Raw genomic sequence first — 25613 nt, 5'->3', positions numbered from 1 at the left:
TAAAACTACTGTCTATAATTTTGAGCACCATATTTTTAACTGCGACTGTTCCTAGCAAATCAGAGAATTTTGACCCAATGTGCCGTGCTAGCTGCTCCAAAAATAGCCATGTCGTGTCTGTTCTAGCATGTATGGCAGTGTCTCCTGTCCGCTCGTCAGGACTGAAGTATGATCATCACAGTACTTCAGTCATGATACTGGTACACAAGGTCTGTGGCTTGAGCCTTTCTGCTGTATTTGGACTTGCTCTGAAGAAGGCGTCACTGCGGCACCTCCCTGAACACAGAGGTGATCAGTGGTCTCCAGCATCCTATGTGGTGCCCAAGAAAAAAGGAAGAAGAGATTAATCTTCATTGCGTTCATGGTTTGAGATTTAGTAGGCAGACCAAAGATTGCTTTAGCTAATTAGACTCTCTAATTGGATTTTAAAAGTTATTAACCTCTTACACAGGCTCTTCAGAGTGGTATGTCAGCATGTAGTGAGCTAATTTTCAGCCAGGTACTGGTTCCACTTGCGGGGCTGACAAGCTGAGGGCAGGTGAGGGTCGGGTCGCTTCTTGGTGAAGAGAGGGCAGGGAAAACGTCTGTGGCTCTGCTCTGCCATGACTAGAGGTGCAGGGCAGGAGGATGGTGCTGTGGCAGCTTGTGCAGGTTCTCACTGTGTAATGCTGGGCTGGGTACATGCCCAGATAACTTTTTGGCTTACCTTCTGCATCAATTATCTCTATTGAAACTAGCTGAGATTTTGCCAGGAGTCTGAATGAAGAACGGAAACTCTCCCCGAAGGGAGTTTTTTCTCTCCTTTAGCTCAGTCTTGCCTTTGTGTTTGCCTTTCCTGTGGCACAACTTTTCTTCATCCCACAGACCGTAAGGAGTTCCTCCTACACAAAATCCCGAGGTGCACATTACAGTACATGACCGGCCAAAGTTGTCACAGGGACAAAAGCTACAAAGCAGCATGTTATTATTTGCTGGACATATTGGGAGGTACAATTAGACTTTTACAAATTTTGGACCAGGATTGTTGGCGACTTCTTCGTTCTTGATGGTTTTTAAATGGTGCTCAGTGTTTGCTCCTCTGTGCCACTCAGTTCCATGTATGCAAGGCCAAAATAGCACAGTATGAAAATGTCAGAGATAACCTGAGATGCTTAGATGTGCTTGTGATCAAAATGATGAGGATGGATGGAATTTGTGGAATTTGGGTGTGCTGCAGCGTGTCTGCAAGAGGTTTCCTGCAAGTATTTCTCTTTACCCAGCATGCTTTAGGAGTTCTGAAATTTTCTTCCTCCCCTTAACAGCCTTGAAGTACATGAAGTCATATGAGCAGACAAAAAATACGTAGTTATTTGCTTGAACTTGCCCTCTTAAATAGAACCCGAATTTACAGCATAAAATCTCTGATATTCAGTTTTCATATACCAACAAGAAGTTTTAAAACCCCAACTCCTATGACCTGTTGCACTTTTCTTTCTTGCCGCAATCCTTTCCCTGTGCTTGTAGGTTCCAGCACTGTGTGAGAGCTGGGAGACGGAGGGCAGCACCGGGCCGGTGGTGGTGTCCGTGCTAAAGAGCTGCTGTTTGATGGATTTCATTAAGGCAGCAGCTGCTCTGTGCTTCCTGCTTTCCCTCCTGCTCACTTGACCACAGGTGATGCTCTCCCCGCTGCGCAGAGCTCAGCTTTGCTGTCCCACACCGTGGATTATGGCAGGGCCTCATAGGGCTCTCAGCCTGGTGAGGATGGACTTCTGTCACGGGAGGGCTGACAGCAGTCCTCAGCTCCCCAGCCTGCTCTGTCAAAAGCCTGGCACGGAGCAGAAGGAAATATGTCACACTTCTGGTCCCGAGCTCTTCCATAGTTCCACTTCCAGATGCTTTACTGAAAAGTAGCGGTAGCTTTCCTCGGTTTCATATAGTGCTCATCACAAAATATTCAGAGAGAAGGTTTGCCAAAAGTCACGGCTGGGGTTAGCGTATGCAGTAATAACACCCTGTTCTTTTATCACTTGGATCTTTGTTCTTTTTGTGCAAGTTTGCTGGGTTCAGCCTGAAGTGAGCAACCTGTAGCTGTGGAATGCCAGGCTGAGACACGGGGTTTTTCTTAATGGACTGCATACGTTGGTGGGAGAAATAAAATAAAATCAGCAAATTTTTTATTTTTTTTTTAAAACTACATACCTACAATACTTTACCTGCCCTTCCATTATTACCAGCTGTGTGTGCGCCTTGTTGCAGAATGGAAGTGCAGTAATTTAACAGGCTGCCCAGGGAGGTGGTGGAGTCACCATCCCTGGCTGTGTTTAAGGGCCGTTTAGATGCAGTGCTAAGGGACATGGTGTAGGGGGAGGACTTTGTAGAGTAGGGTAGATGGTTGGACTCGATGATCCCAAGGGTCTCTTCCAACCTAGACGATTCTATGATTCTATGATTCTAATTTAATTTTTTTTGTCCTTATAGTTTTTTTTTTTTTGCTGTTGTTAAGCTCTTTCTGGACCACCCTGGGCGATTTCTGGACGTACTCACTGTCTTGTGCGTTAAAACTAACCTAGTGCAGCACTGTCCCCTCTTCATCTATCAAGGCTTGTAAGTTTTCTGTGTGGTTCATTCTGCAAAGCTGAGGCTGTAATGGAAATGTTGAGTGGGAATGTGTAGCTGTAACCTGCGTGCTCTGAAATGACGCACGCTTGGAAAAATCTCAATGTGGTATGTTGTAATGAGGAGTTATGAAAGTATGTTTCTCCTCTGCAAGATTGATTATACTCTTCTTGGAAACGTGCTTTCAATTCTGGAGAGCCGCATGTTGCCTGTCGTTTATGAGCAAGTATCCCTCGGCAAATACAGCCCATCAGCAGTTTGACCTGACACTCACCTGGGGCAGGGAGGAACATAAAACTTGGAGATGTGTGGTTTCATCATCACCTTCTCGTTTGTGTTGGGAGTATACACTTGAAACCCCAGCTGAGGGGGAAGCTCCGCTGTTAGTGTTCCAAAATCACTAATGGTAACAGTGAGTAACTGTCCTGAACATCTTTTAATTTGAAAAGACAACGTGGAGAAAGATATATCCTCCCTCATGTATGGAAGGGAAGCTGAGCAAAAATAAAAGCAAAGCAACGCTAGGCCATGTGTTTGAGGACTACGTTTCTGGTGTGGGTATTGAGTCTTACTTCTAGAACCGTGAGGTTCTAGAGAAGCTGGTTGAATGCTCAGTCTTTTCCTGCTCAAGAAACCCTAAAAGATGTTAAAAACAAATCTTGATTATGTGTCATCAAACCAGTCTTCACCTCTTCCTCCTATGGATTAGACAGAACGGTTGCTGGCTGTGGTCTGGGGCTGGCACAAGTTGGTACTTATATGAGTGTATTTGTGTGTATGCTCTGATTCCTCCTCCACAAAGGAGAAATTGGAATACACTGTATATTCAGAAAAATAGAAGAACCTTCAGACTCACATTTGAACACGTTCTGGATTGCTTTAGCTTGCCACGCGAGCAGATTTGTTTGTAAGGGCTCAGTGGTTCCATCTTGAAAGCTGATAATCAATATTATTGTTCAAAGATACTCAGACCTCTGCAAATACACAACTTTAAAAATTATTTAAAGATTTTTTGTTTGTTTTGATTTTTGAGAAATTAATAATTAAAAAAATAATTTTCAGAGTTAATGAAGCATATAAAAAAATGTAAAAGAAACCAAAAAATCTATGTAGATAATAGGAGAAATACAAGTATGTGGGTTTTGGAGTGCTATGTGGAACACACACACTTATCAGATACTGAGAGCTAACTAACATTCTGAAATAGTCACAATCCAAGTCTAATTTGTGACTTTTCTCTGGAATAACATTGTGACCTTATAGGTAATATGAAAGAAAATGTTATTTAAAACATAGTTGAAAGCTGAATAAAACTAATTTTAGAATAACTCTAATGTCAAAATCAATTAAAATATAGTTTTCTTATGTTGATATTAAAACTATTGGAGCGTGCACACCATAGGGTGTTCAGCTATTAGCTATTTCTGTGCTAAATGGAATTTCAGCCAAGCTACTTTTTTGGGGAGTGAGTACTAAAGATAAAAGTGGGACTTAAATTGTCACTTTAAACTTCTAGTTTGTACCTTTTACCTCTGTTAGAGCCTTTGTGTCCCAAGTGAACTGTAGGATTCCAGAGGTCAGGAGTGTTTGGTGCGAGGCTTTTTGCGTGGCTACCATGGATCACTGTTTGCATAAACAGCAGCAGCAACTTGGATACCGATGCAAAACAGCCCTGTTGAAATGACCGTTTAGCGGCAACTAGTCCTATGACCCAGCTTTTAGTCCTTATTTAGTTGTGCTTCTCTCCTCCTGAAGGCGTGGGGGGGTGGGGAGGGGAAGGTTTGCTGTCATCACTTGGGTCAGAATTAGCTGCTTTCTGGTCCTCGGATGTACCCAGTCCTCATCAAACCACTCTGCAAAATCCTGGTGGCATGAAGGCATGGAGACAACCCCTGAACTTCTCGGGGATCAGGGAGAAGAAAAAGATCTGAATCTGGAGTCACTGCTGCCCTACTGATGGTGCCACAGAAACCTGACAGGGCCACAGGAGTCGTTCTCACGCCGTTGGTGCCTCCTTGCAAAAATCTTTGGGGCTGGGCTGCGAAGTTGCTAGAGAGCAGCCCAGTGCCTTACCAGGACTCCTACGATGATGCAGACATATAAGGAAGATGAGTTGTAGTTGTCGTTTGTCCCGATAGTTTCTGGTGCTAAGCCCTTCTGGTGCTCTTCAAAATAATAATAATAATAACAACTTCTTTGTCAGTATTTTACTTTACAAACTATTACTGAATGTAAATCCTTCCTCCAATTCTCAGATGTAAATCCCCTTCTTGATTTTGAAGTGGAGGAAACAGGCAGTTTCATATCCCAGTTTTGGAAATGCTGTTATCTCTGTAATCGTGGAAGGCAGAGAGCAACAGGAGACACATGTAAAACATGAGACTTCATTTCCTTTTTCTGCTGCAGTCCCAACTGCTTTTTGTAAAATCCTATTCAGCAATTTGAGGAAAAGTTTTAAGGGCCAGAACAATTCAGGTACAAACTAAAAAGTGTTTATAAAACAAGTACCAAAACTAGGAAAACACAGAACAGCAGCAATATGAAGTTTTGAGTATATCACTCCTGTGTTTTCCATAACTGGTATTCTGATACTGGCTGCATGTTGTATAAGTAATAGTATAATTTATTTTAAGAAAATAGCACGAGAAAAGAAATATTATTACTCTGACATTAGAAGTGAATGAAGCAGTGGGGTCTTTAAATCTCTTTGCGGCCGAAGAATCTGGAGTGTCCAAGTCGTGCTGGCTTTTGGAGTGTTTTTTTTTGTTGTTGTTGTTTTCTTTAAAGCTGAAGGTCTCCTATGAAGTTCTGCATGATCTTCATGGGTGCTTTTGTTTGGCTTAGGTGTTTCAGTACTGCAAAAAAAAAAAGAAAAAAAAAAAAGGGGGAAGCAAGAGAGGATACTGATTACTACATCTATGTCTGTGCCTTTTACATTTTCTTTTTAAAGTGAGATTTCAGAAGAGATACTACTACATTAAACACCTTAGGATCACTGACATTAGGACACTTAATTTCCTTAAACCTTCTTTGAAAGTCCAAATTACTTCCTAGGAGATGGAGCAATATTTAAGCAATAGTATATATGAAAGCTATCTATTCTTTCTTCAAAACCAATAATGTGAACAATGTATACTTTCACAAATGTGTTTCTTTTATGTAGGTCTGCAAGTTTTGATGATACCTAAGCAATGCGTATGCGCTGTCTTCCAATAGTCATGTGAATAGACCCATTTTTCTAGCAATAATGAAGAAAAGCTGTAGCTGTACTATTTTAAATATTGATTTTTATTTTGTTTTAAATGTTCACTTGGGCATCTGAAAGTCAGACTTGATGTGTATTATTAAATATTGACTTTTCAGAGCCTCAGTCAATCTTTTAAGAGATTGAGGAATTTTATCATATAGGCTTTAGAAGCACTGTGCCCTTAACATGACTACAATACTGCGTCTTACTATTAGTTCAAAAATCTGATAATTCTCTTCCTTAAACAGATACCTCTTTATTTGTTTTTGTATTTTCAGAGGATTGAGGGAACACTCTAGGAAGAATGGAGCTGTTCTAATGGAGGATAACTTGCTCTTCAGATGAAAGTATTTCCTGCTCATCTCATACGAAATGAGTGTTAACAGTGCAAGCAGCCAACTTTTGTTCTCGTGTGCTTCAGGTAAGATATCTTATGGATTTTTTTGCTATTAGGGGATGGAACTGGGCATTCCTTTCTTGCTGCGGAGTAACACAGTGTTTGCCTGTTCAGCAAACTGAGACCTTAGAAGAATAGCTGTATCCTTGCATGCTTTCCAGTAAGGTAAAACTGCTTTGGAGTGCTTGCAGTGTATCAGTGAACCTGACCATGGTATTAAAATAGCACAGATGAGTGCAGTTTCGACTGTAGACAATCCTTTAATAATGTTTTTATTATCTTAAGATTATGTATCATATAGGCACATATCTTTTACTTGTTGCCCCCCTCCCCACTATTTCACAAGGTGTCACAAACTCACAAACTTTAGGACAGGTTCTAGAGAAAGACTCTTCATGAAATGTGTTGTGTGGCTATGAGATTACCTGATCTATTCTCTTCAGTTTTCCCCTCCAGCTGAAGTCTTTGCTCTGTGAGGGAACTCCTCTCTTGTTGAGGTAGAGCAAAATGAGTCCTTTCAATCCAGAAGGGCCTTAGCATGGGTGAGCAGTGAGCTCTGATGTTGCAGGTGGCCTTAGAAAGAAACACTTGCTGATTCTGTAAGTACCAAGGCTGCAGCATGTCAGAAGCTGTATATAAGTAGAGGAAAAAATCACGGTGTACTTGCCTCGGCAATTTCCCCTAGGCATCATTACTGAAGATCCTCAGGGGCAGGATATGGGGCTGGAAGTGCTTTTGGCCATGGCTGGTCCAGCCCTTTATTGTGTTTTTGTTACCTGATAGGTCTGAGCTTTCCTGCCTGCCTCATCCTGCGACGTGGGCTTTGGTGGCAGATCCTCTGCTGCACCTCAAGATCCATCCAGAAGGGTTGGAAGCCACCCTGCACCTTCTGTGGTCATCTTCTGCTCATTTCTGCAAGAGCAGATGCAGCTGTACTTGGTCTTCCATGCTCTTTGCTGACCTTCTATCAGAAAAACATTCCCTCTGAGGTGCTCGGGTAGGGGAAGAATAGAAAGTGGTTGAATTGAGAAAGTTCTTTGGCCAGCTGTGCTTTGCAGTGCCGCTCAGTAGAAGGCATTTGTTGTCTTTCTCCTGTCTAAACCAAGGCTGAAATTTAATTTGAATGTCCTCTAGACATGCAATACCCCTGGGAATGAATCCTATAAACCAGCCTGTATCAGGCTTGTACAAATTGTAGACCCGCTTAGTCTGAATGAGCTTTAACTTCATTATGTTAGTACAGAATAATTAGTAGAAAACTGAAATGCAATTTATCTAAAGAATGGCAGTTCTGGGGCTTTACCTCACCTATAGCCTTGCAAGGCTTTTAGTGTCCTGACAAGCAATCTGTCAGAGCAGGAATGTTGAGTGCATTCATTTTTTTTACTTGAGCTCTTTTCTTACAGGAGCTCAAGTGACTCCACTGAAACTCTGGCATTTGTCACAGACAAAATTGGGTCAGGAGAGAGCACAGAGGTACAGAACGGAAAAGAGAGAAATTCATCCTTAGGAAAAAAAAAAAAGTCTCAAGCTGCAAACTTGGGCTTAATTTGTCTCCTCCACGTAAGGTAAGCCTTTTCCTAAGGGATTTTCCAGCCAAGCTCACAGTATCTTTGATATAAATGTACTATCAAGTTCTATAGGAAGATTATTAAGTACTTTTTTTGAGCTATTTAACTTCAAGTAACTAACGAACACTCTTTTTATTCCCCCTAAATGTAAACAAAAGCAGCCCAGGGAAGAATCTGTTGGTCTTACAGCTATTGTCCTGTTGTGTTGAGCTGCTGAACGTGTTTAGGCAGCAGCAAGAGCAGTGGGATTCATTTGTCATCATTACTTTGCAGGACCCCAAGTACTTGCATTCTGGTTCCTACCCGTCTGATGATAAAACTGATACATAAAAGCTGACTACTGGTGTAGTTTTCCAATATGAAAAAAATTCTAACTTTCTAATTGACATTTAAGGAAACAAATATTAGCATCTTTGCTACAGAGAATATTCCTTAACCATATACACTGTTATAGTTAAGGCTTTGAATTTTTTACTGGGCCCAATTGAGTACATACAGAAATAGCACACTCTTAGGAAATATCCTCGTGAAGAAGATGCCTCTGGTTTTACCCAAGTATCTTTCAGAGTGCATTGGTGTATTTGCCACTTGCTCTTCATCTCATGTAAATCTGAAATTACTCAGAACCTTTCTACAGGAATTCTTCTCTTCTAAAAGCTTTTTTAAGCAATTCGTTCACCTGTTGAATTTACTACCTGAAACCGTAACATTATTGCCTTTAACAACAAACCAGGTAGCACTGGGTAACTACTCTGGATCTAATAGTTATTTTTGATTTTAAAAAAAAAACAATTCTTGAAAACTTTCTTACAAATAACCTACAACTTTCTGCAAGAAGGGAATCATCTACTTCACGATGAATAGCACTACATTTAATAGTCCCAGTGAATCAAAGTCTTTTTGTGCAGAGAGGATGTGGGCAAGAATACTGGAAAGGGCAGGGAGGACACAAGAGACGATTTCTGCTGATTTTTCTAACAGTAATAGTGTGTTATATCACGTACTGTGTGCTGGTCCTATTATTTACCGATAGGATGTGACTGAACTCCTTCAGCAGTGCAATCTTAATTGCAGGCTCGGTGCCTTAGTCTGCAGGTTGTGAGATCTACACAGTCTTCCAAGTAAGAAGGAATAGGTACCTTGGCACAAGCCTCTGCAAGTGGAAAGATAAGGCAGAAGCTGTTCAGCTGTTTCCTGATCAGGAGGAAGAACTTGACAGAGCTCTGGCCACCAGGCTGTGACTCTGACAGTGAACAGCCGAGGTCATCAGTGACCCCTAAAATATTTAAATACAGCATGAAGCAAGTCAGCAAAACACATGTGGTTCCAGATGTTCTGTGGTTTGTGTCAAATCAAGGTTATGCATAGACTCCACATGGTCCAGGTGTAAAATATCTGAATAGAAGCACCTCTAAAATTTGAAAACTGCACCTTAGTACTGAATCCTCATAGCTGAGGCTAAGTTTAGCAGCGTTTAGAAAAAAACCCTAGTTCTATTTTGAATGTAAAATACATACTAGTGAAAAAAAGAAAAAAAGGTAGCTGAATGAAGACCTTGTTTTCCCTCATCTCTTGACAAAACTCTGTGTGGGAGCGTACTGCAGCTACGCAAGATGCATTTGACAAAACTAGTAGGTGTTTGCTTAAGAGCATCTCTTATTACCAAGTCATATCTAATAATAGGTTAACTTTTGATACTTCCGGTACTACAAATTATCTTTGTAAATATTTTTTTAACAAATTGTCAAATATTTATGTAAAAGCATTTACTGTAGTTACAGCTGTATCTTGGGATGGCAGACACTCTTTTTTTTTTTTTAGCTAATTTATTTTAAGAATTATTATTCTAATTTTGCACATCCCGTAGTAAAATCAGGTTCTGAAAGGTAAGGACAAACTTTTTATAAGGTTGGTAAATCAAAGTTAATCTGTTAATATGCTACCGTTATTGCTAGGACACATAATTAACCAGCTTCTAAAGAATTACCACATCTGCATATGGGAAGAATAAATCACTGAGGTAGAAAGAACAAGACTTTCTTAGTGTCCTTGTAAATAACATGGACAATCTGAAGATTTGCCTGGGAGCCAATGTAAAAAGAAAATCTAGTTTAACATACTGACCTGATTCTGTTCCTCTTGGTAACCTTGCTATAAGGTTTTAAATCAGATGGAGCATATTTGAGAAACCTGATAGAAAGCAGTGTGGATAGTGAAGTGTTTTAAATGAAATGCAGAAAAACATTGATAACTCTGGATTTGGGGCTGGTGGTTTTTTTGTTGGCTTTATTTTCTTTCAAATATGACAAATGGTTTTGGAGCATAAATATATAAATATATTTATATATGTACATATATGTATATTATATATATGTATGTTTATATATGTGTATATATATAAATATATACACACCTAAGCATGTTTGTTTTGGCAGGTTTTTGGTTTTTTTAACTGTCTGTGTATATTCACATACATATGTATGTGTGTACACACACACATTATATTTCATTGAGATGAAAGATAATGATTGTTTTCTTAAGAATAACAGACTACATTTTAACACAAGATTTAAGAACATGATGATGTTTTTCACCTGTTACTTCCCCAAATGGCTGCAGCTATTACTTTCTTCAGGTTTGATGAAAAGAAATGTATTGAAACACCTTTTCTGTATCTTAAGTATGAACCATGTTAGGTACTACAGCTTAAAAACGACACTGAGAAAATTAAACCATGTGTCTCACTAAGCAGCAGTACATTTGCAAAGAGGATGATAATGGGAATTGCAGTAGCTCAGACTAACTGCCTTCTCTGATACCAAATGAACGTGGTGCTAGAGCATTTTCTCTTTGAAAGGCTCCCAAAGCTGCAGTTGCTCAAGGGCTATAAGGGGCAGTCATTTGAGACAAGGACAAGTCAAATGTCTCCTTTGAAGTGCCAAATTGTATTTTTTTCGAGCAGTATTCTCAAAATGGAAGATAAAGTTCAGAGTCTTTTGCAAGAGAGCTTCATTGCAATCTGCACTTTGGAGAAAAGTCACTGGGGTTTTAGTGTGAGTGATAAGGACTTTTGCTTTACTAAATGAAAGTGCAGGACTTCAAAGTTCAGTGTTTGCTTTGCAACAATTGGCAGCTTCAGATTTCTAGACCCAAAGCAAGGTTGATCTTTGCTCTCAAAATTGCTAATTTTGTCTCAGAGGTTGAAATTGTCAGGGAGAAGCCAGATGTCCCTAAAGTTGAATTCTGGTTTTCATTTTGACAGACTGCTTCTAGGTTGGAATTGTCAGGATGCCTGCACAGATTTTTGTTTACCCCATCATCTGGAGCTGATGGGGAATTTTCTAGTTATAGAAATCTGATCTAATTCTGATTCATAAGTAATCTTCTTGACCAAGCTTTGGTTGGGTGGAAGAGGAGAGAAAGAGAAAGGTTGTGCTGTCAAATAGCAAGTGACACCATTATGGAAGTTCCTACCAGGAAGCTGAGGGTTCAGGCTGATATTTCTGTCTCTCCTGCATGACCGGAGGGTGTCCCACAGCCACCAGCTGCCTGTGCAGGGTCTCTTGCTCTGTTTATACAAAGTGGAATAGCTCCAGCAGAGCTGGAGGTACTTTTTCCACAATAGCTGGTGATCAAGTTACAGCTTTTGCATCTTGGAGACCAAGGTTCAAACCCCCTTCCTGAATTGCTGAGAAGAATTCACTTTTGGAACAACTTGAACCCAAAGGCTTCTCTGCCATATAAATTCCCACATCAAGCAAATCAGGCATGTGAGCCTGTGTCTCAGGTGGCCAGGAGGTGTGTCCTGAGAGCTAGGGTATTCTGAACTGAATCTGGGTCCACAATTGGGAATAAATGACAAATTTTGAAAGCCCTTTCTGTTCAGTCTGTATACAATTGAGGGTAACGGGGAATTATTTTCCCCTTTTCCTGCCTTATGAATGTTTTACTTAAGAATGTTTATACTATTTTTTAGTTAAGTTCTGGAAACAAGGGGAAGGCACTGCTATACATCTCTGGAGAATATTTTCAGGTAACATGAATAGCTATTCCATGTAAAACTTCCTCATGTTCTGTATCCAAGAATATCTATTTTTAGTTCATTACTGTTCACCGTTTTCTGTAAAAATATTTTACAAGGAACTATTTTTTGTTGTTGTTATTGCAGAGATGCAGTCAAAAATAAATAAGCAAAGATTAAGTTTGTTTTGGAGAGGAGGATATAGAAAATATATGTAAGTTAATTGCCAAGGCAAATCTTTCTGCATATTACAGTACATGATCACTTTTAATATCCAATTTTAGACCCTGGTCCTACAAATTCAAGATCATGACGTAAGAAGATTCTAGAAATCTTGTTGCTCTGGCTCTGAATAAACCCTGGAAATGCAGCCCAGGAAGGTCTGCTCAGCAAATCTTTTCTAGAGGTATCTGGAGATGTCTCCAACTTAGCTTATCTAGAGTCTGGATCTTCTCTAGCAGGAAGGAGATTTGTTCCAGGCCTCACCATGGTGACTGTTTTTACGGTAGTCTATTGTCTAAAAAAGAGAAGTAATATTGGAGTTGAAATTATGAACCATCTTTTCTTTGTCTTCTGCATGGGAATGGCAAAAGACTAGGTCCTCAAGTTCCCACCTGCCGGCACTCCTTCCAGATCCATCAGGTTTCATCTCCTGATTGTGCACAGGAGGAGGGTGGAAAGTGCTCCTAGTGTGCAAGGTGCTCACCTGGATTGTAAGGGTAACAGGGTGCATCTAGAACCCTTTTTTTTTGTTTGTTTGTTTTTTAGTGCTTGAGAAAATGATCTAAACATTATACACCTTCCACAAAAGAAAGATGCTGTCAGATTCCATTTCTCTGAGGTGCAAAGGCAGAGCTCTGGTGTCTGTGGAGATTTGTTCAGTTAAGCTGCTTCCTGGGTCAGCCTTTTGAACTTGTGTGCTTCAATTCAAATTCCTGAATTCCTCTTACTTTAGGTACCTAAACTGTCAGTAGATTTAGCCTCCAGTCTGCTAGGGTAAATTTTGTTCATAGACATCATGACAAAGTCCCTCTCCCCTCAATCTGGTGTCATTGTGCGGACTAGTGTAGACGTGACTGATTTATTTTTAATTCGTATGATTAATTTCCTTATTGCAAGGACCTTTTGTGGCCATTTAATTTGTGGGTATTCAGTTTCTGTCAAGGAAAATCTTTAGACTGATACGGGACACCTATAACACAGACTAGTACAGTGATTTGATGGTCTGAGACTGCAGCATTCGCATTGCCATGGTTATTTGCCAATCAGCTATCCTCTCTAATTGGAGTATAACAACCGTGGCCCTTTATCATTAAGCACTGCAACATCAGTCTCTGGCCTTTTCCTGAACTCTTAGGAATTGTGACTTCTCTTTGAACTCTCAGCTTTTAGTTCCACTGACCCTTTTGCCCATTTATAACTGGTGTGCCATTTATCACTCTCAGGCTTAGAAATATGGTTGGGAGAAAAGACCCAAGTGCAATCATTCACACCTATGGTCTCTTTGTATGTGGACTTCACAGTTTCTGTGCAGTGTAACTGATAGGGAGAGATTAGTTACAAACTGTAATTCCATTGAAGGATTGTGGTGATACCGGACCATAAACTGTGTATGATGCTCAAGAGGTTTGACATCATCAGGGTTCTGAGATTAAGTTACAGCATCTACTATTAGTCTCTGGCAGTATCTGTTTCAGAAGAGGATTTTTGTGTAACCTCAGTGTAACATATAAGGTATTTTGTGAGTTAGGAAACTTGCTGTTGCATTAATCCTCTCAGTGTCATGTTAATAGTTAAACTATAGCATGACATAAACCAGAGTTGGTACAAAAAGACATAAATACTTCTGTTTATGTGCCACAGAGAAATTCTCTATACTGACTACTGACAAGATCTTGGCATATCAGGCTGAAATGGGACCACTTTGGCATTTTAACAGTTTTGCCTTCTAAAATAAAAAAAAAAAGAAGAAAGCAACATGTAAATATATCAGAGTTACTGGTGGGCCTAGAGTATTAGCCAAAGAAAAAAATCAATGTGTAATTTAAAAGCAAAACATAATCCTTTCTCTCTTTCATTCCCTTTTCCCTGTATAGTTTCTGCAATTTACACAAACACAGGCTTTTCTTGTGCCCCTAGGAAACTATAGCTTTCCTTTCTTTAAGCTGTTCTTCACACCTTTCTTTTATCTCCTTTTTCTTCATCTCACTCTCTCCTGCCTTTTCTTGTAAAATTTTCCATCACTAAAGTGAGAAAGAGTTGAGTATGTTGTGCTTTAATGTGATTTTGGCCATGGAATGCTTATTTTTAAAGTGATTTGCATTTACGTAGAAGAAATAAGGAAAAAACCCTCCAAAATAGTAAGTTGTTGTTAATATGGACAATAGATCTTTACACAATTCATATGAGAGAGACTAGATAAGGACTTTGGAAAGCTGAATGGCTCCAGCTATAAGACTTTGGGAAGAATTCTCTTCTTCTGAGAATAACTCTCTTGTTATGAGAAGAGATCAAAAGCTCAGGATTTCACGCAATGGAAATAAAAAATGTTTTCTTTGAAATCAGGAAGGTTTTTTTATCAATTTTTTTTTTTTTTTTGTTCACTACAATATGAACCATTCAGGAAAACAATGATTAGAATAATTATTTTACTTGTCATTATCTAATCAAAACCACAATTTTTTATAGAAGATCCAACAAGCAAAGTAGTTTATTTTGACCAGGTTCAACAATGCATGAAATCTACCTTATTTGCCATTCTTTCTTAAGCTTATTTTTGCCTCCTGTAGCCAGGCTGTGTCCTGGTTGGACTGTGTTTCCCATGCCTTGCCTCTGTGTTACGATGTAGGAAAGAAGGCTGCAGAGGTGCCTTTTCCTAATGTCTGCCTCCAGTGAGCTTTTTTTAGGATAGAGATATATGAAGTTCCTATGAAGCATTCAACTTATGCTTAGTAAGGAAATATTGGATTATATGTCAAATATCACAGTAAATCCGTGTCAAAGCTTCTAACAACTTCCCTTGCATTTTCAAAACCACCTTTCTCTTTACTGTGCAACACAGCCCCCTCTCTGCTCTTACTCTTTGTTATTTCATGAAAATTTGCTAAACTCATAAGAAGGAAAAGAGCATGTGATAAGAGACTAGCTATCTTTTAAGGACCAAGTAGTCAAAGTCTCAAGCCACAAGAAAAGACTCAGACAGGGAAAAGCGTGGACATAATTTTTTTTTTCTTTTTTTTTCCAGCTTTGGATTCCTAGTGGGCATTTTCTTGAAATTATGATTAAGATGCCTAATGTCCAAGTGAGACATTAGACTCGAGAGCTGTTTGGTGTTTTCCCCCCCCCCCTCTTCATTCTCAGTATTTCTATTGCCTAGTCCTAAATAGTTACATGCCAATAGTCAAACTTTGTCTTCTCAGTACGGTGGTTGTCTTAAACCTTACACTGAAGTGCCCAACTCCGGTGAGAAACTGTCCTCTCACAAACAGCTCTGAATTTCACTATTGTTTGTAGATGTAGCCCTATGTTATGCTTTGCAGTAATACCATTTAGAATAAAGAAATGTTGTGATATCCCAATACAGCTATTAGTTTGGGTGCAATACCACTTACGTTTAATTAGTAGATAATTAGTCATTAGTAATTGTTGTATGTACTGCAGGCCTTTGCGACCAACACTGTTATGTTGAAAGGGTTTCAATTTTCATTCATTCAGGATAAGGTACTTAAGCCACTTTGTTTCTGTAGTCAAAGTTAGTACTGGAATGAAGTCCTGTAAATCTTTGTTCCCCTGAGAGGGGAAAATGTAAATGACAAGAACCAGTCGCCATTAGATCTTTTCACGCTGGCCTGTTCAAGATGATGTAGTTTAAACAGTGCTTCATAAATCAGGTGTGTTTTAGTGTCGTTTAAAATGCTCCATTTGGTTTTAAAACTAGGGCTGTAACTGAAGCAGAGACATATGAGCAATGGAAGGTTATTTTGGCTTAAATGTAGACAAACTGGTTAATTGTTTGATTCTTGCATCATTTACTAGAAGCTTCTCTGGCATTTCCTTGCTCCCTCAAGTATTGCTCAGCAGGTTTTAGTTCATATTATTTTAAGTTACTATTTCACAAAGATTAAGACAAACATTTCAGTGAAAGTTTCAATAGATTTATTTTGGAGCTTTTGTATTAAGAATGAAACAGGATGGTTAGTAATACATCTCTTTTCCACAGAAAAGACACTGTGGCCTATGGTATAAATAATAAAAAAAAGTGCTACTTCTAGAGATGAGAGAAGGGATCTCAGTTTCTTTTTCTGGGCTACTGACTGAGGATTTGATTTAGTTACATAAAGGGTGGCTCTCCGCAAGAGAGCTGATTTCATAACTCTGCTTCTGTAACAACAAATTATCCTCTCCCTAAAAGGCATGTGCACATATTTTAGAGCTACCTGGGTGAACTGAGTTTAATTTTTTCCTTAACAATTCAGAGAGGGTTGGGAAGCAATCTGTATCTTGTAGGAATATAACATCATACTCTTGAGATACTAGCCTCCACACATGCTCTTCTCTCTGGGGGTATTTGCTTTTTGTTCCCCAGGGAATTTCTGTCTTGAGTCTGCAGAAGGAAAAATTGGGACAATTAAGTTGCTTGTCTTTTTAGTTAATTTTTTTCTCAGTGGGTTATGAAAAATTAAATAATTAAAACTGGACTGTAAATAATGTACTGAACTTGGTCTGCTGAGAGGTGCAATGCTGTCCTCAGTAGGAGGACAATTTATACTGTAAATAAAATGAGTTCATTCAGTTGTCCAGGGACCGAAGGGGCAAGTGGGAAAGGAGGGAGCAGTGCAAGATACACAGCGGTAAGATCCAACTTTAATTTATCAAACCTAGCTTTGCTTCTGTGGCTCCACACAATTTAAATGAGACTTGTCTCAGCATGTACATGTGAATTTTATTGAATAAACTGCCTGTCTGGTGATATGAGGTTTTTTTTCATATGGTTTATGTGATCTGTAATAGACACTCTTACCCCTTTCCCTCAGATTTGAAAAAATTTGTAGTGGCTGAGGATGCTGTTTTTTAATGTGCTTTTTTAACATTGTGTTCTTCAAATTTGAAATTCAGGAAAAAAATCCTGTATTTTAGTGACAGAAAAATGCCTAGAGCTTAGATTCTTTGAAAAAGTGAAAATGCTTTATGACAAGAATGCAATTTACCCTCTTAACATTCTCTGTACAGTGCTCTCTGGTCTGTTTGCTTCCTGTGTACTTTCAACCCCATTGAAAATGCCTTAAGGTCCCACTTGATAACACTCACGAGCCAAAGTGTGCTGAACCTCTGGAAGATGATCAGAATGGTCTCAGATTGATGCATCTGAGTGTTCAAAAGATCTGGGAAAGAGTACTTTCTCCTAGAGCTTGCTTGTAATTTCAGGTTTGATGATAGTTTCACAGCTTGGAATTATATGTACATACTAAGGATTAATTTTTGGCAGATGTCTACTTCGGAGTATTATAGAATATGCAAATCAGTTATGGAAATACATTTTTAAAGGTGGTATCTTGATTGATTTATTTTTCCTAGAGTAAAGTTACTGTAGGAGAGCGAAAGGAAGAATGATAATGATGAAGTAAAAATGAATCTATTGCTTTTATGGGAATCACGTGGGAAGCTGTGAAAAGGACATACAGCTTTAAGGAATTAAAAAAAAAAAAAAACACCCCAACTGTAATAGTGCACCTAATGGGTTCTTTTTTTTCATAGTTACATAACTTGAAGTAAGATCTAACTATGATTTTTGACGTATTTTCTTCTCTTACATTTTTATGGAAAGCTTAGAAAACTTGAATAAATTTAGTTTAGTTCTACAGTTAGAATTGCATTTCTGTAGAAGCTTCCTGTCCTAACTCCTCCTGAGGAGCAAACAGATGCTCTAAATAAAATAGCATGTGTCAATATAATACGTCAGGAAAGAGTGACTAGTATGAGTGTGATAGCATTATATAGAAATAATAGGCAAGTATGTCCACTTGAAACTGTAAGCGTTGTCAGCCTTAAGTTGCTCATGGATTTAGTTCTGGGACTGTTTTATGCTTACCTTGAAGGTCCTTATAGCTAATTATCAGCTGTCATCTGATTTATACTGAAGTTCATACTGATTTCATGATTGAACCTGTTGACCTCGAGTGTTTAAATTAGAGCTACCTGAGTGGTCTAAACCAGCTTTCAAAGCAAATGGCTTTGAAAGCCTCACAATATTTAAAGACAGCCCAAAGTGTGTTACCAGGCTGGAGGGCTGTATTTGATCATGTGTATACTTTGGCCAAGTAATGCTGTGCAAACTCGGAAGTTGTGATTTTTTTCTGGTCTCAAGAACATAGAGAGTCGTTGACATGTAGCTTTTTGTTACCAAGTCACAATTGCCAAATAATATAACATTTGTCATTAATGTACGTTTCTTCTGAAACAATATATAGCTGTATTTAGAAAGCCTTTTGTTCCCCTATAAAATGCAGTTAAATGTATAGAGAACGTCATTGTCTAGAGCCTATATTTTGTAATCAGTTTAGAATTATTCATCTTTTGTGCTGAGACTGAAAGAATTTATCAGTTTCCACTGTCAAAACATTCTGGTTTATTATATGCCTTACATAATTTACTTCATATCTAGTAACTGTCTGCTAAGAAAGAGTAATATGTAGGAAGGACTGGAGGGTTATTTTTATTGTAGTTGTGCTTAAAAGCTCCAGCCAGAATTATGACTCTGCTGTCTCACTTTCTGTATGTGTGAGAAGAGACAAAACTTGAGCCTTTTCTAATCTAATTACACAAGACTTTCTTTGAGAAAAAAGTAGTATTGTTAGTTTTGTGGAGAGAATAAAGTGAACACACAAAAAAATTAGGGATCAAATTTTTCATAACCTCAGCCCAAAGAGTTGAGATGTTTACAAGTTTACAGCTTCAGGTGCTGAACAGTCAAGGTTTAAGTGTCCCCATGGCAGTAGGCCATTTCTGTGGACATCTTCTCTGTATTTCACTCACCAAATGGATACTCAACAATTTTGAAGAGATAGGCTGAGGATTCTGAGTTCTGAATATTGGGAAATCTGCTTTTGGTTGATTGACCACTCTAGGACATGACCCTCATCTTATTTTAGCAGCTAGTATATACAGAACTGTGGTTTGGCTTCCAGCTTTGGATCTCATTGCTTTAACTTGAAAGAAACAATAACCAAACAACAAAAAAAACCCACCCTTGGAAGTAATAGGTGTAACTTTGAGTGAAATACTTGTTAGGCCTCAAAAGTCTTTGTATTAATCTCTTTGCCATTAAATATGTATTTTGGCAGTATAAAAGGAAAAACTTTCACATCAAAATCATAGTTTGTAGCAGGAATTTTATTGTCTTCTCTATAGATGAAAAACTGTATTACCTGTTAATTTTTTTTGTACATTCACTGTTATGCACTTTGCTTCTGTAGAATTTTTATCTTGCAGACTGTGAGAATCTTTTCTTCACAATACCCTTGTGCAAGCAAGTTGGTTGCATCACATTTATAAATAGAGACTGATGAAGCACAGTCGCCGAGTCTCTTGAGCTTCTGTCTAGTGAAGTGACCCTTGCCCATCATTCTCTTCCTTCTTATCTCTTACTACTTATAAAACACCCCCATTGGATTTGTAAATTTTCAAAATGGAATTAAGATAAAGTTGAAAATAGTTTTGGGGGCCAGCAATTTTGAAGATTAGAATAGTTCTAAACACAATCATTTTCTAAACTATAATGCTTTTCTCTCATCTTAAATATCAGTAGTCCAAAGTAAGCACAGATTGAATATACTGTTGGTCAAGCACCTTTCAAACTACCCATAAATTTTAGCGTCTTACTGACAGACAACACAAATACCCCTACTTTGAAACTTTGTGCCTATAAGCAACACTGACATGCAAGAGAATTCAGAGTTCACTCCTTCTTCAGGAACCCTGTTGCTGTTCTGCAGTGGAGAATCTGTCTCAGCTTAAGAAATAGTTGTTTTGAGTTTGTTTTCCTTTAGTAGAAGATTCACTCAAGATTCTGCAGGTTTGTAAAACTTGTTAAAATGTCTGATGTTATAATCTTAGAGGTAAAAAGAGTCAAAAAAAAAAGATGTGAATGATGTACTTGCTTTAACTTTCTGTATTCAGAATTTTTTTCTGATTTACTTAATCAAATTGGATATGGGATTCATGCTATGACTCCTTAATCTAGATATGTAGCTATGTTTTCTCTCTATGCTTCCCCCGAAGTATTAAATAGAATTTAGTTCAAAAGAACTTAGAACTGTTGAAACTTAAAATACCTCCTTTTTCTACAAGGTCACTTCTATTTTACGTCACTGAGAATTTGTGGAAATACATCTTGTACTTTCTAGACAATAGCTAAAGGTTCATACATGCTGCAACGAATTTGAGGTCTCTTTAGAAAAGTCTGAACCTTACCTCCTTTTCTATTCCAGAAAATGTGGCTGTGAAGTGGCATAGAGTATAAAATTGAGGGAAGAATCAGGGAAAAGATGTTTTATTTTCCAAAATGTAAATGTTGCAAACTCAGGCTGAGACTCGAAACTTATCTTTTTTTCTTTCTTCTCTTATTGTGCTGCGTGCAGTACAATTTTACTCTGGGTAGATTCTTGAGATTCTTCAACTTGCAAAGCCTGAAAATGCTTTGTCATAAGAGGTTGGCCCTCTCCTTATGATGATACTGGAATGTCAGTTGTGTGGGTGCATGGATAGACTTCAACTAATAAAGCGTGAAAGGCACCACCATAAACATGGTTGTTTGTAAAAAAAAAAAAAAAAAAAAAAACACCAACGAAAGCAAACATAGGTGATTTAAACTAGAACCTTTCCTAATCCAGCTGTGCTCCATGGAAAAGACACGAACCTGATTTCCACCATACAACTAGGCTCTTTCAATAGAAGTTCAGGCTACACACAGCTCAGAGCACTTTCAGGATCCTCTCCAGCATTGAACAGGGACTACAGATTGTTTCCTACACTCTTTTCCAAAGAAATGAAAATAAAAATCTGTTTTGCATGGAAATGGGATGCAACGCACACATTATTAAGATTAGCAGTTTTTGCTCTTTTAAAAATTGCGGTGAAAAGAACAGCCTTTTTTTTAAAAAAAAAAAAAAAAAAAAAAATAACCCACATGATTTAGCACCTGCTTACACTCCATAAGAAAAGTCGTGCCTGAGTCTAACGTGTGTTGTTGGCTCACACTGTAGATGCCTTCCAGGTCTCCCACGTTCCTACTTGCCAGGTGTGTCCTTAGCACATCACCATGCGAGTCCTTTGAGAAAGTCGCGTGATGCCCCAAGTCACCTTGTATTTAGCACGGGGTGAGAAGCCTCTCTTCTTGCCTGGGTCGGCAGCGAGTTGAGAGAAGAGTGAGACTGAGCCAGTGCTTGTGTTTTCTCCTTGAGGCTTTCTTGCTTTTGGAGGGAGAGGCAGTGTGGGGGGTGTGTGTGTGTACACACAGGGATGATGGATGTGGGTACATCGATTCGTATGAGCTGAACACCAGGTGTCTGTTGCTAAAGCCTGTGGTGCAGTGCATGGAGATGCTTCCAGACGTATCTTTCTCATGACAGTAATACCTGTTCGTTGTGTCCTCTGGAGAGGGCACATTGTGGCTCCATGGAGAACTGTAGACACGGTGTTCCTGCTGCTTCCCCTGCAAATATTTGGCTGCGTTGTTTCCCAGAGGGTTTCTACAGGGATCATTCCTTCTGGAGCACAAGGAGTAGAGGCGTGCAAACTAAGCTGTATTCTCAGTGGTATTGGGCTGTATGTGGATTGCTGAAGGCCTAATTTGATGTAAGAAATAGCTGTTATGGATGAAACTAATAGATATATAAAGAATCAAGGGTGACTTGTTGGTTGGTTATTTTTCTTGTTGTTGTTGCTTACCATTTGGAGTATTGTTCAGTTTTCTCCCACTGCTAAGCAATATGTCAAGCAGAGAAACAAGGGCCTCTTTGATCCTCCCTTCCTGATGTTCTGTCTTCTTCAAGACAGAAACTGTATTATACCAATGTAATAATCACTTTATTTTTCTATTTCACATCTTTTCCTATGCTTTCCTTTCAATTAGATCTAAAATCTTTTAGATTGAGATTACAGATCTTGTAGGGTAGGAATTTATTAAATGCAACACAAAAAGACTGTACATATTCTCCTAAGGCCATTATGAGGTAACCAAGTACTGCAATCCCTGGTTATGTGATGGAGAAATGGAGTCACAGACTTGTCCAAAAAGTAAAGTATTTGGCATGCTACAGAGTTGGAACACTGAAGCTTTCTTGGCCCTATGCCTCAACTAGCAATAAATAAGGTTACCTCTCATTAGAGCTTAATCTAATGATTAAGCTTTTGAACTAGTACTGAGGGAGAATCCTGCCCTTGATGTAAAGATGCAGTCAGTAAACTTGTGTTCTTCCATAACTGATTTATGTCAAGCAGATTTATCACCTTACGTTATGCAGGAAGGAAGCAGGCATGTGAGATGCTCCATAACTTGTAATGGCAGGAAGGTTATCCACCCCCTGCCCTGGTGTAGCCTTCATATTGCTAGATTTGCCTTTGGAGGAAAATGCAATGTTTGAGTATACACCAGTATGAGTTCTTCCAAGCGTGTGCCATCGAAATATTAGGTTATATCCAGTCATTCTATTCTGTTAAGATAATGATCTTTTGAATACTCTTCTTGCCCTATGCAGACAGGTTTCTTGCTCTCTGCTGAAGCTTCGTTTTCTTCAGTTTCATTGCAGTTGGCCAGATTCTAGTTTTCTAACAACTGTGTGCTTCGCTATATCAAGACTTTGTGTCATTGCATAGTCGACAAGATGGTTTCATGTGGCTTTGATTAGTAGTATGCAGAATACACGTTTCCCTGTGTATTTTGGGAGACTGGTTTCAGTTGCTCAGTATGTTTCAGTACTACTGACTCTTCCCTTTGATGCTGTTCCTTACATTCATCTACTTTTGCCTGCCTTCAGGGCAAAGATTTAAAGGAGGGTACTATTTGGAAGACCACTGTAAGTGGTCCCAAGAAGAGTAATGTCTTTAGCAGCAGTTACTAAATAAAGTTCCTTATTGTTTAATCCAAAAAAGCTATGTGAATTCACTGGAGGCAAAGATAGTTGCTAAATGATAAATGTAAGAGCTGGACGTAGAGGGGTGTATGGCTTCTCATGCGTGTCTCTGGAGCTACAGGGATTTCCACCAGCTGAGATCTCACCTAGCATATACTGATTTTGCAAGTCCCAGCTGGGATGGCGAGCTCTGGTTTTCCATATATCTGATACAAGCAGAATAAAACAATTCTAAATGTGGCTCATCTTTAGCAACTGGAGTGGCAAACACCAAAACTGCTCAAAATGTAGAACTGTTTTATGAGCCTCTCACATCCTTATTATGTAACTTTTATGTACTGAGAAAAGTAATGAGCCTAAATACAACCATTCCAGGAGGTTTGATGTCACTTTTAATGTGTTAGTAAATGATATGGTGGGGTTGAAATACAGAACTACAAATTTCAATTGCAGTTTCCAGGCTATAAGTTTTCCAATGTCTTTCAGGATTTGTTATAGCTGAATTGTGCAGTGTTGGTGATTTCTGGTACGAACCTGAAAGGTTAATTGTTCTTTTGTACGTACCTGATATTTTAGCAGAAAATAATTTTCTTGCCTTTTTCTGAGTGTCGCTTTGAATTTCAAATTAATCTTCTAAATACTAAGGGATTTTGGAACTCGTGGTATGACAGAAATGTTTGTACCTATTGTGACTCTAACTTCTAGTTCCTTATATTGCTGTTGCCTTAATGGACACACAAAAATTAATATGGATAAATGATCAGATTAAAAGTGAGTGTCTCTATGAAAAATATAATCGTAAAAGACATAACCGTACACACAGTTGTAGAAGTGAGCATATTGGAACATTGCAAAATATTTTTTGTGCGTGTCCTCTTTAGTTGCTGGCAGTATCGCAACTCCCTACTGCTATTCCCTGTAGTGTTTCATAATTTATGTTGAAAAGATGCTGGGAAATACGTGTTACATTTCTAAATGATGTGTTGCTCTGGGTTTACTGATGTTCCACAATTCCAGCCTGCAAATCCTGAGGATTTCCAGTAGAGGTCAGGATGACATTGTCAGATATTTTCTAAACATGCTGACCTGAATAGGAACCTTCCAACACTTTCCTTATTATCAGAGATAAAACGTTTGGGTGGGTTTTGTTTATTTTACTTTTTAATATCCAGATAAAGCATTGTATAGTAAATGTTGTTTCCCCTGGATTTGATCAGCAACTTTGTCAAGTTTGACAGATGTGTTGAGTTCCTTGAGAAACTGTGAATGTTGGGGATAAGAGGAAAAACAGTGGGAAGGAGATGACCCTGAAGAATTAACACTGCTGTTGAGGTAAAGATCTGTTACACTGCATATGTCAGGGCTAGGGGGCCTGGAAAATCAATTTAGAATTGCTTTGCTTCTTTATATCAAGTGTGTGTATGTAAGTGTACATGTACATGCATGTATATACGCATATATGTATGTGTAGCACACATACATACATACATGTGCATGCATACGTTTCTATCTAAGCCTGTGTTATACATACACAGCAGCAATACTCAAGCAGCCTTTGCTTTGGCCACTCGTTTCTGCTTTGTCATTGTAGCTGCTGTGTCTTGGCTTAAGTAAAAGAACAGATTGGCTTTAAAAGAAACCCTATGCAAGCAGAGTGAAAAATATTTTATTTTTCAGCTACACCAATAACTTGATCAGTTTTGCAGCATAACCTTGCAAATAAACATATCAAGACAATGCATTGGGTTGCTCGGGGGGAATAAGGACTACGTACGCTGTAATGGTGATGAAAACGAACTAGGGAACACACTATGTATTTTTTAAAAATTAAATCTTCTAGACTCTGGAACATACTTGTCTGACTGGGGTAGATTTTTGTAGCAAATTCTATAATGCAGCACCACAATGTAGGTGTAGCTTTGTGTGCCCGTCCTCTCACCTGACACTGCGGATTTGTTAGTGCACATACGCAGGCAGATCACAGAATGCCTCACTTCATTTATTTTGCACAGTCCAGTGGTGGCTGACTCTGGAGTATGTTTGTATTTTCAGGCTTACTTTGCATTGAGATCTCCAATGCACTCCCATGTGCTCACACACACGCACTACACACAGGAAGTTATCCGTGGTATACTTGCCGTTACAAAATTGTGGTGTTCAGGCTCCATGTTCTTACTGGCACACCATTTAGTTAGTGGCACATCGGCAATTTACATGTAAGCACACACAAAGCTCTTTGGCAACAATGATGTGGGTTGTTCTCTGGATGCATATTATGACTCAACTCTTGCCACCAAGCTTTCAGTGGGCATCAACTGCTGGCACACCCAGGTCATCACTCTCTTTGGAGACGCTTCAGCATCTGTGTTCAAAAGGAGCTATAGCAGCCTGCTGTTTACTACCCCTTAGACTAGCTACAAAATGACTTACTCTGATTTCAGTAGGAACTGACTACAAAATGCATGTAAAGTTCAGGCCCCACAATGCAACTTGCTTACCTAAATGGAGGAGATGATGCTCACCATCTCTGAGTACTTAAAATGTTGTGGAGGAAGATAAATAACTGAGGGCAAGATGCGCTAAGATGAAAATGAAATAAAATCTGCTTTTCCTGATGTCTGTTCTAAATTATCTTGACAATATAGGTTTTATC

Source organism: Calidris pugnax, unplaced genomic scaffold (genome assembly GCF_001431845.1).
Source record: "Calidris pugnax isolate Ruff unplaced genomic scaffold, ASM143184v1 scaffold25, whole genome shotgun sequence".
NCBI lineage: Eukaryota > Metazoa > Chordata > Aves > Charadriiformes > Scolopacidae > Calidris > Calidris pugnax.
Note: the sequence above shows the minus strand (reverse complement) of the source record.